Here is an 11,212-nt window from a genome sequence, read left to right as displayed (position 1 = left end):
ACATGTCTTTTATTCCTGTCGTTTCAGCAGTACATAGAAACGTGACTGCACCCTCCAGACTCCAACAGAAGAGTCACAGCTCCACCCCTGTACTTCCAGTACAGGTCAGATGACACTCTGAGCTAACATCCGGTGCTCAGTACAGAGAATAGACTCCCCCTTTTTCCCAACAGTACAGTTCCAGACCACAACATCCTGTTTTGCTTTCCAGCCACCTGCAGCTGGCTTTTGCATTGCTGCTTTTTTCCAACAGTTTTCTCCTGCTCTGGATGGTAGGACCTGAGCCAATGGATTCAAATTGCAAAAAAGGAGATTCCAAATAAACATTATAAAGAACTTTCTGATGGCAAGAGCTCTTTGGCAGCCATAGGAAATGCAGGGAGCAGGGTGTCACTAGGCCTGAAACAATGGGGCCTGGTGGATTTCACTCAGGATAGAGTTGGAGAGGCCATGGGTCCACTGCTTGCATCTGCAATATTAGGATGTCCGGGGTCTTTCAGCAAAGTAGCGTGCTAGTTCTGTTAACGCCAGTCCATCGCTGCTTCTCGTTCGCTCTCAGATGGAAGTCACGCCATGCAACATAGAGTTCACGTTGTGTGGTGTTTTTTTCAAGCGTTTCCAAACTGGATAGAATAAATTATATAGTGGGTTTAAAACAATCCCCCTCTTCAGAAAACATACAAGCACCACCTGCAGAGAGTTGTCAGGAGACACCCCCCCCCCCATTCCCATAATTCCCCGGGAAGGGAGATTGTTTGTTAAAGCCCTCTGGTCATCGGAGCTTTGCGAGGGAAATAACGAGGTTTCCCAACAACTGCTAGGACATTGCGGGTGCCCTGGCACCCGTGGGCACCACGTTGGAAAAGGCAGATGTGGGAAAATAATACTGAGCTGCATGGACCAATGGCCTGATGTAGTTATAACAGGGGTCAGCAAACTTTTTCAGCAGGAGGCCGTTCCACTGTCCCTCAGACCTTGTGGGGGGCTGGACTATATATTTTTTTTGGGGGGGGGGGGGGAATGAACGAATTCCTATGCCCCACAAATAACCCAGAGATGCATTTTAAATAAATGTTTATGGGACTGCCTCTCCTGGTATGCCCCGCAGAGGGCCTTAAGGTCCATGAATAATGAATAATCATAGTTTAGAGGTCATGGGCCCTAAGGAAGTCAGATTATCCTCCACCAGGGCCAGGGCCTTCTCAGTGATGGCTCCGACCTGGTGGAATGCTCTGTTCCATGAGACCAGGGCCCTACAAGATTTTTTTTTTTTTCAGATTTAAAAAAGTTTTTATTATAATCCAACATCTAAAAAGACATATACATTATTAATAATAAAACAAAGCACAAAAAAACAAAGGTAATAAAATAATTCAAGAATCAGTATACAATGTTTCCGTTCTTTGACTTCCCACCACCACGACGAGACCTCTATCTCAGCAGTATTTACAGCAGTGTCCTTTACTAACTATCGTGTTTTACCTCGCAATTTTTAAATTATACCTACTGTGACTTTGGTGCTTCCTAATGTCGTCTCCATGTATGAAAAAAATTTGTTCCAGTCCTTAATAAATTTAGTGTTTTCCTGATGCCTAATTTTCTGCGTCATTATTGCTAAGTCAATGTATTCAATTAGTTTAGTTCGCCAATCCGTGATTGTTGGAATACTGGGGTTTTTCCATTTCTGCGCTAACAGTACCCTAGCGGCTGCTGTTGCATACTGGAATAGGGTTTGGTCGTCCTTGCTAATCTCACTACCCGCCATTCCTAAAAGGAATGCTTCGGGCTTTTTTGGAAAGGTATACTTTAGCATCTTTTTTAGTTCATCATAGACGGAGCCCCAGAACTTCTTTACTACACCACAGGACCACCACATATGGAAGAAGTCTCCCTCTTTCTTTTTACACTTCCAACAGGTCTTATCTCCGGTTTTATACATTTTAGCTAATTTTGTTGGGGTGATGTGCCAGCGATACATCATCTTCTCCATGTTCTCTCGGAGGCCGACACATGCTGAAAATTTCATGTCTTTGGTCCATAGTTTTTTCCATTTTTCATATTCTAAAGGATGTCCTATATCTATGGCCCACTTTATCATAACTTCTTTGACTTCCTCATCCATAGTATCCCAGTCTAGTAGTTGGTTATACATTTTAGTTAGGAGCTTAGACTTCCCTTCTATTATTTCTAACTGGAATTGGGATTTATTTTTACTCATACCAACTTTTTTGTGTTCATTCCATAAAGAGTGAATTTGGTGGTATTGTATCCACCCCATTAGTTTATCTTTTAACTCTTCGTAGGGTCTAATTTCCCATCCTTTCTCAGATCTTTTCAAGAGTTCCGCATAGGTCCATCTTCTACCTTCCATATTCACTTTTTTAATTACTAGAATATCTATGGGTGACAGCCATAAAGGGGTATTTTTTTCTACCAGATTCTTACACCTGTTCCACACTTCCAATAACGCTCCTCTTATGATGTGATTGGAGAAACTTTTGTGCACACCTCCCTTGCCTTGCCATAGGTAGGCATGCCATCCAAACCTAACATTAAAACCTTCCAAGTCTAGTAAGTCGGTGTTGTCCAGCACTATCCATTCCTTCACCCAACATAAACACGAGGCCTCATAGTAAAGTTGTAAATTCGGGAGCGCAAATCCACCTCTATCTCTTTTATCAGTGAGTAACTTGTACTTGATTCTGGCCCTTTTACCCTGCCAAATAAATCTGGAAAGGGTCCTCTGCCAGTTCTTAAACATAGTTGTACCCCTGATTACCGGGATGTTTTGGAACAGGAATATCATTTTGGGGAGGATGTTCATCTTGATGGCAGCCATTCTCCCCTCCCATGAGAGGTGTAATCTGCTCCAGCAGTCTAGATCTCTTTTGCATTCGCTCCACGTTCTATTGTAATTATCCTCCACCAAATTTATATTTTTCGTTGAGAGCCAAATACCCAGATACTGAACCTTTTTTGATGTCTTTATCCCAGAATCTAATTCAATTTTATTTTTTGTTTGTTCGTCTAAGTTCTTTACCAACATTTTTGTTTTTATTTTATTCAGTTTAAACCCCGATAGTCTCCCAAATTCCTCCATTACATCAATGACTGCGTTTATCCTCTCTAGGGGTTCTTCTATTGATATTACAAGATCGTCGGCATAAGCCTTAACTTTATATTCTTTTTTACCTATCTTAATCCCTCTTATTTCCGAAGTTCCTCTAATCTTGTTCAGTAATACCTCCAGGACCATGATGAATAACAGGGGTGATAAGGGACACCCCTGCCTTGTACCTTTTGTGATCTTAAATGAGTTTGTTAAATTACCGTTGATGATAAGTTTCGCTCTTTGGTTTGAATAAATTGCTCTAATGCCTTCTAGGAATGGCCCTCTTATTCCTACCCTCTCCATACATTTAGTAAGGAATTCCCAGGACACATTGTCGAAGGCCTTTTTGGCGTCTATAAAGATTAGGGCGGCAGGGATATCAATCCTGAGATCCAGATATTCGATTATGTTGACTACATGTCTCACATTCTCCTTTATTTGCCTGCCCGGCAGGAATCCGGCTTGGTCTTTATGAATTACTCTACTCAAATATTTCTTAAGTCTGTTAGCCATTATTCCTGCGAAAATCTTGTAGTCATTATTAAGCAATGATATTGGTCTATAGTTTGATATGTTAAGTGTATCGGAGTCTGCTTTGGGTATTAATGTGATATGTGCCTCTCTCCACAAATCAGGCATTTCCCCTCCTTGGAGGATATTATTAATTACACTACAGAGTACTGGGACCAGATGTTCCTCTAGAGATTTGTAGTATTTTTGAGAAAGGCCATCTGGACCAGGGGCTTTTCCGGGTTTCATTTTCTTAATTGCGTCTCTAACCTCCTCCATAGTTACTGGTTCGTTTAACATTATCTTTTCCTCATCTATTAAATCTTCTTTCCCGTTCCTTTCCAAATACATTCCTATCTCATTTGTATCTTCTGCCTCTTTCTTTTTATACAGATTTTCGTAATATTGAAGGAAGTTTCCCTTAATCTCGCTGGGATCTTCTATTATTTGGTCTTCGAATTTAATTTTATTAATCACCTTTTGCTTTTGTTTTTTCCTCAACTGCCACGCTAACAACTTACCAGTTTTATTTGCTGATTCAAAGTATCTTTGTTTCATCGTCCTTATTCCCCATTCTATTTCCTGATTCAGCAGTGTTGAGTATTGGGTTTGTAATAATTTATAGTTTTGAATATACCTCTCATCCCCAGGGTTTGTTATTAGTTTGTCCTCTACTTCTTTTAGTTGTTTAGTTACCTCTTCCTTCTTTGCTTCTCTCAAGTTCTTCCTATATTTGTTCTGTTGAATCAGAAAACCTCTTAGGACTGCCTTACTGGCATCCCATACCACATTAATTTTAGTTTCTTTATGTAAGTTATGATCAAAATAATCTTTCAAGACATTCTTTGCCTTATCGGTAATCTCATCCTGATCCAGTAAGTAATCGTTCATTCTCCATCTATACGGGCCTGATGGGGTACCCTTTATTTCCAAAAAGATTGAATTGTGATCCGATAGCGTTCTGGGTTCTATTGTACATCTCCCCGCTCTCAGCGAAAGTTCCCTGGAGACCCAGATCTGGTCTATTCTACCCCAGCTCTGGTGTACTCCAGAGAAATGGGTGAACTGTTTCTCTGTAGGGTTTTTGTATCTCCAGATATCTATTAGATCTAAATTCTCTTGGAGATCATCGAAAGTTTTTGGGAGTTTCCCCTGTTTCCCTTTCCTATTTTTTTCACTTCTATCAATATTGGGTTCCGGGACTCCATTCAGATCCCCTAATAAAATTAGTTTATAATTTTCTAATTCCAATAATACTTGTTCCAATTTACTAAAGAACTCGGTTTTGTTTGTATTAGGGGCATATATCGATACTACATTAAATCTTTCCCCTTGGTGGGTAATTTGGATCCCTAGGATCCTCCCCTCCTCATCTTTGCATATTACTTTGGGTTCCAGTTTTTCTTTGGCATAGATGACCACCCCTCTCTTTTTATTCACCTCTGAGTTAATAAACCCCTTTCCCAGCTTTTTATTGGTCAGTATATGTTTATGTTTTTTGGCCACATGTGTCTCTTGGCAGCACACCACATCACATTTTTTATTTTTCAAAACTTTCACTATTTTATTTCTTTTGGATTTCTCATTTAGACCGTTAACATTCCATGTTAAAAAAGTTAGAGACATTGTTTAGATAAAACGTAGCGTTTGTGTCCGATTATTAATTCTTTGCTTCTTCCTCTTCCTCTGATTCTTCCCCTGTTTCTTCCCCTTCCGCTACGCTTCCCCCCTCGTCCTCCTCTCTTTCTCCTTCCTCCTCCCCTCTCTGTGGCTTCACCCCCCCTCCCCCTCCCTCCCCTCCCTCACATCCTTTCTTCCTAATATTCCACTCTCGTTTTTAGTGAGCTCCTTCTCGTATCTTCTCAGGAACTTCTCTACCTCTAATGAGCTGGTCAGTTTAAATCTCTTATCCTTGAAAAAGAAGGCGATTCCCTCAGGGAATTCCCATCTATATTGAATGTTGTTCCTTCTCAGAACACCTATTATGTGTCTGTACCCTTCTCTCTTACGCAATAACCTGACCGGGATCTCTTTCAGGACAATTATTGGTCTACCGCCTATTATGAGTTTTTTATGGTAACTTGTTTTAAGTATCAAGTTTCTCATTCCTATTGAGTTAAACATTACTAGGCAGTCCCCTATGGGTTTCCTAGTTCTGTTCTGGTAATTTCTCGTTTTAATCCTAAAGGCGTTTTCTATTGTATACGCGACCTCTTCTTTAGTCTCTAACCAATTTGCTAATTCAGTAATTATTTTTTCTTTAATGTTCTCTTTCGTTTCTTCCTCTATGCCTCTAAATTTTAAGTGCATTTGTCTTTGTCGCATTTCAGCCATCGCTATGTTGTCCCATATCTGCTCCTGTGATTTGTTCAGCTCTCGCAACTCCTCCTTCATTTTCTCTGTCTCCCTTTTCTGTTCTCTCATGTCTTTTTGCATTTTTTTGTTAGATTCCTCAAATGTCTTTGCTTTAACTGATAACTCTTGAACTTTCTTTCCGAGCTCTCCTATAGCTCCCTCTATTCTTTTGTCTATTCTATCTTGCATTTCCTCTAATTTATTTTCTATATTATTTTCGTTCTGCTTAAGTTCCTCCTTAATTTTTAGCCACAGAAAATCCAAGTCTTTGATTTCTTCCTGTCTAGAAATTTTCCTTTCCCCTGGTGTTCCCCCTCCCCTTTTCCCATTCTTCCCCTGCATTTTTGTACCTTATTATTTGTTGACCTTTTCAGTGCTAATTCTCTCCCTTTAAGGGCTCACAATCTCCTTGTTCCCCTCTGTACTACTATCCCAGATAGTCTGTTTGGTTACACAAAAAGATACCATCAAAATCCCAACCGGTTCCCACACGGAGTACCCAGAGCTTAACCAAGCCCCATGTCTTCAAAATACCAAAAAATCGGGGGAATTATCCAAAAGACAAGCATAGGGAGACAAAGGGGTGGGGGGAGGCAAATGGGTAATTTATGTAAACTTTACGAGATAGGTAAAAGAGAGGTCAGTCAGGAAGGTTGGTAAAGGGATGTAACAATAACAGTGCAGAGAGCCGAACAGCCACTGAGTTAACTAAGTGGGGGGGGGAGTGGGGGGGAAGGGCAGGGATTAACCAAGAGAGGAGGTGTACACAGGTATACAAAAAGCCATGGGTAACAATTAAACTAAGTCACTGGGGAGTGGGGGGGGGGAGTTGTTACGTCTATTACAAGTAATTATCCATCTTTAACTTCCTTTGCATCAATAACACAGCACTCTTGCATCGGCCCAAGAAAGACCCATATATCTTAAGTACATAAAAAAGAAAAGCAGATGCAGTCCTTAGTCAATAATCATTTCCAACTTTCAATAGTAAGTCTCTTCAGGGGGTGACCGTATTAGGTTTGTCTCCTCCCTCTTTGTGCTTCTCCTGCTCTCTTAGATTTGTTCCATTAACACTTACTGCTTGCTGCTGTGTGTGCCCACTAATTCGCCAATAAAAAATCCATAAAGCATCACAGAGAAAAACCAAACTTAGGCAATATTCCAAACTAGGCGTCCAAATAAGCGTCCAAATATAGGTCCATTCATGAGTCCACGCCAAACTCCCAACGGAGGTGTACGTTGCTTAGGCAAACAGTCTTTGAACCTCCTATAAATGGAAGTCCGGTTCGTTCATTTAGTTTAGCCAGTAAAGAAAAGAATAACCCTCCTCCTTCTGAGCATACACAGTTCAGTCGTTATGCAATATTCTGCTCTCTTACTAACTGCGGTTCTCTGAGTCTGCACTCTTTTCGCTCTCCGTCGGGTGGTGACCATATATAAAAACAGTTACTGCTCGGACTCACCCATCTATGCTCCTTCTTTTCACTGTTATTTTAAGTCCAATAACGATGGGGAATCCGTTTTTAAACCTCTTGAGGCTCGTCGCCTTTTTCGGTGGAAGCTTGAGGCATCGTAGCTCGGAGACGGTAATTCCCTGTTGTGCGCCTGCGGCTCCGCCCTGTCTCTCCTCTCTGCCAAAGAGGGGAGGACCCACGGATGTAAACGCCGCTCCGCGCCGCTGGGAAACCTTCCCCCAGGGGTTCCCCCCCTGGGCTTTCGCTTTTTGAGGGGCGCAGTGCCCTTGCGACACCCCCTTATCTCCGAGATATTCGAAAAGCCCTTAGCGTGGCTTTCCGCGCTTCCTCACCGTCCGCGGCCGGAACCGGAAGTCCGGGCCCTACAAGATTTAACTTCCTTCCGCAGGGCCTGTAAGACAGCTATTCCACCTGGCTTTCAACTTGAACTTAGCCTGATCTTTTATTCCTCTTCCTCCCCTCCCCCTCCCCTTTTTATGAAGATTACCCGCTCTGGGATCCCACAGCTAATACTCCCCTGGTCTCCACGCTGGCCCAAATAGGACTAATTTAGCCAGCTAAATGTTTATTGGATGGTTTCCCCCCCCCCCTAAATTGATTTCTAAATTCTGTATTTATTGTTATTCATGTTTTATACTGTATTTTATGCTGTTTTTTGTTGCATCAATTAAGTGTTTTAAATTTGTTGTTAGCCGCCCTGAGCCCGGTTTTTGAACTGGGAAGGGCGGGGTATAAATAAAAAATCATTATTATTAATTTATTATTAAAAGCACACATTCTACTCAGGTAAAAACACCAGGCAGGCCCCACAAACCACCCAGAGATGCATTTTAAATAAAAGCACACATTCTACTCATGTAAAAACCATAGCTGTCAACTTACAGATTTGAAAATAAGGGACCAGCAGTCAAAAGAAGGGACCTGCAGCCTCACCTGTTCCAGGCACTCCAGTCTTCCTGTCCTCCTGCAGTCTGGTCAAACTCATGCTGGTGGCTTCGAGAACACTGTCCAACCAACTTTGTAACCAGAGGTTCAACTGAATAGAATCTGAATCACATGCACCACAAGGCCTATGCAGCCTCAACTTAAGATGGCTCACCGGCCTGGACTTGCACTGCAAAGTTTGCAGCAGCATGTGCAGCAAAATGGCGTCCAGCATTCAAAAACCCCCTCAGCTTGCATTAACTAGCCACACACAAGGCATGCAAGCTCCACCCCCCAGTCGTTCTTAGACTTCTTATTGGGTGAGCAACACAGCCAAGCAGCACAGTTGGAGCCTCCCTCCTCCCTGGCCAGCAGGGAGGGAGGGAGAGGAGCTGCTTCCTTTGAAATTTAAGGGACATCCACTCAATAAGGGACAGCAGCGGAACATGGCGCTGGAATAAGGGACTGTCCCTTCAAATAAAAACATGCTGATTTCCAGTCCGTCCACGGGCCAGATTTAGAAGGTGATTGGGCTGGATCCGGCCCCTGGGCCTTGGTTTGCCTACCCATGGGTTATAAGGCAGCATCCCTTGTTCCCTGCATAAGCCCCATGTTTTGACCTCAAAACTGACAGTCGAAAGGATCCCAGGCCGTACTGTTTAAGTATGTGGCTCTACTCTTTCCTCAGACCCCCCTTCCTCTTCCCCTGCCCCAATGTGGTGTCATGATTTGACTAAGATGAGAGACCCAAGTTGAAATCCCCAATGAGCCACAAAACTTTGCTGCGTGACCTTGGACCAGTCGCTATGTCTCAGCCTGCCCCACCTTCCAGGGTTGTTTTGAGGATAAGCTATGAGGCAAGATGCTCTACCTACCTGGCAAAGTTACCCAGCAAGTTTCCTTGGAGCCAAAATTCCCCCCCACCTCTTATTTTGAGGAATTCACTGCTGTATCATTTGAACAAAGCCTTAGTATTAGTAGCAGTACCCTGCCCATCTGATTGTGTTGCCCCAGCCATTCTGGGCGGCTTCCAGCGTATTTAAATAATAATAATAATAATAATAATAATAATAATAATAATAGACATTAAACATTGAAAACTTCCCTATGCAGGATATACATGGAATATAAAAACAGGGACTAGATTTAGAGAGGCTCAATTCTTTATTGAGCTACTAGATGCAGGATATACACCAAATATGAAAAGCAGGATTGTCGAAAAAAACACGCAGTACTATCGTGACATTGTTAGGCGAAAGCAAAAAAGCAACATAAATTACGGTAAACCTTAGAAAAACTTAGCAAAATGATTTTGTGTGTGTGTAGTTAAGAGAGTCAGAGTGCCGCCAGTCAGTCAGTTGCTTGCAGGAGGGATGGAAATACCAGGAAATTTAAGTTTGGACAACTGAAATAGCTTCAGGCACTTTCAAAAGGAATGTCTTGATTTTTTGCAGTTAGGGAAGTGGTTTTTATTTTATTATTCAGTTATACAATTTATATACCATTTAACTACAATAGTCTCTTAAGAGGTTTACAAAGATTCTACATGAAAAACCACAAAGGTCGGTTAGAGCTATAGGATCAGCCTTCAATTAAAATGCCTGTTGGTGAGGCGGGCCCTGAAGTATCCTGAACCCAAATTATTTAGGGCCTGGGAAATTAATACAAGGAGCCTGAACCTGCCCTGGCAGCGTATGGGCACCCAGGGAAAACTTCCGAACATTGGGTTTTGTGCTGGCAATATTCTGTCCACATCAACAGTGTAGCTGCAACATTTCACCCCAGCCCTGGACAGAGCACAGGGCAAAAACTGAGCCTTGAGGTTGTGGCCAGTGCCAGTCCTACTCAAGAGTAAACCCAGTGAAATTAATGGCCGTGTGGGAAGACAGACGAGCAAGACAGGATGTGGTAGAATGGAAGCGTAAGCAAATTGGATCAATACAGACTGGATATAATCTAACCCACATATGGAATTTGATTTGTTGAATTGGGATGAATATTCACAGAGTAATAAGATGTGAAATTAGTTCTGTATGCAGTAACAGCAGCCAGAATTTTGCTGGCACAGAAATGGAAACAGGAAGAGATGCCCACGAAAGAAGAATGGAGGATGAAACTGATGGAATACGCAGAAATGGACAGATTGACGGGGAGAATTAGGAACCAACGTGGCCAGAGATTCTCCGAGGACTGGAAGAAATTTACAGAGTATATCAAAAATTTCTGTGATGAGCAAATAACGTTCGTTGGCTTCCAAGAAGCTCTGTGAAATTACTGTTAGAAATATTGTTTAAAAAATATGATGTGATTAAGAGTATTTGAGTGCAATATAATATTGGGAAATGTGAGACGAGGATAAAAAAAATAAACGGAAAATTATCAGACAAGCTGAGGGAAGTTCTGGAAAAAAGGGTTTAAGTTAAAAATGGATGTATAATTTTGTAAAAATGTTTTTTTTATGGAAAATCTAATAAAAAATATTTATAAAAAAAGACTATTCATAGAGTAACAGAGTTGTAGTGTTGGAAGTGACACTGAGGATCACCCAGTCCAATCCCCTGAAATATAGGAATGAATATGCAGCTGTCCCAAACAGGGATCGAATCTGCACAAAGCTCTAATGACTGAGCTGTCAGCAGATATAAATAAATAGATTGTCTGGAGGAGCCTTAAGGTCTAGGATGTTTTATTTTGTATTAGATTATTACATATTTTGTATCAAATTATTACATATAACAGTATTGTACACCCACATATAATAAAATACCCCACCCTAACCCAGAAGATGTTTAGGCAATATTACTGAATGAAAATCCAAATAAGTTCTTATTCCAGG

General features: G+C 41.6%; 1 long non-coding RNA gene across 1 annotated transcript; it reads right to left on the bottom strand.

Annotated features, from left to right (window-relative positions):
- Positions 1–576: 576 nt before the first annotated feature.
- On the bottom strand, positions 577–10,980 carry LOC310702199. Its single transcript, XR_014523349.1, has 2 exons — positions 8,386–10,980; positions 577–623 (listed from the first exon to the last, which is right to left on the bottom strand). It is a non-coding gene; the product is annotated as an uncharacterized lncRNA (long non-coding RNA).
- Between the last annotated feature and the right edge of the window lie 232 nt (positions 10,981–11,212).

This window comes from Podarcis liolepis (genome assembly GCF_965112155.1).
Source record: "Podarcis liolepis genome assembly, chromosome: 2".
Classification (NCBI taxonomy): domain Eukaryota; kingdom Metazoa; phylum Chordata; class Lepidosauria; order Squamata; family Lacertidae; genus Podarcis; species Podarcis liolepis.
The sequence above is the reverse complement of the archived record's forward strand: the minus strand, read 5'-3'. Positions and strand labels throughout refer to the sequence as shown.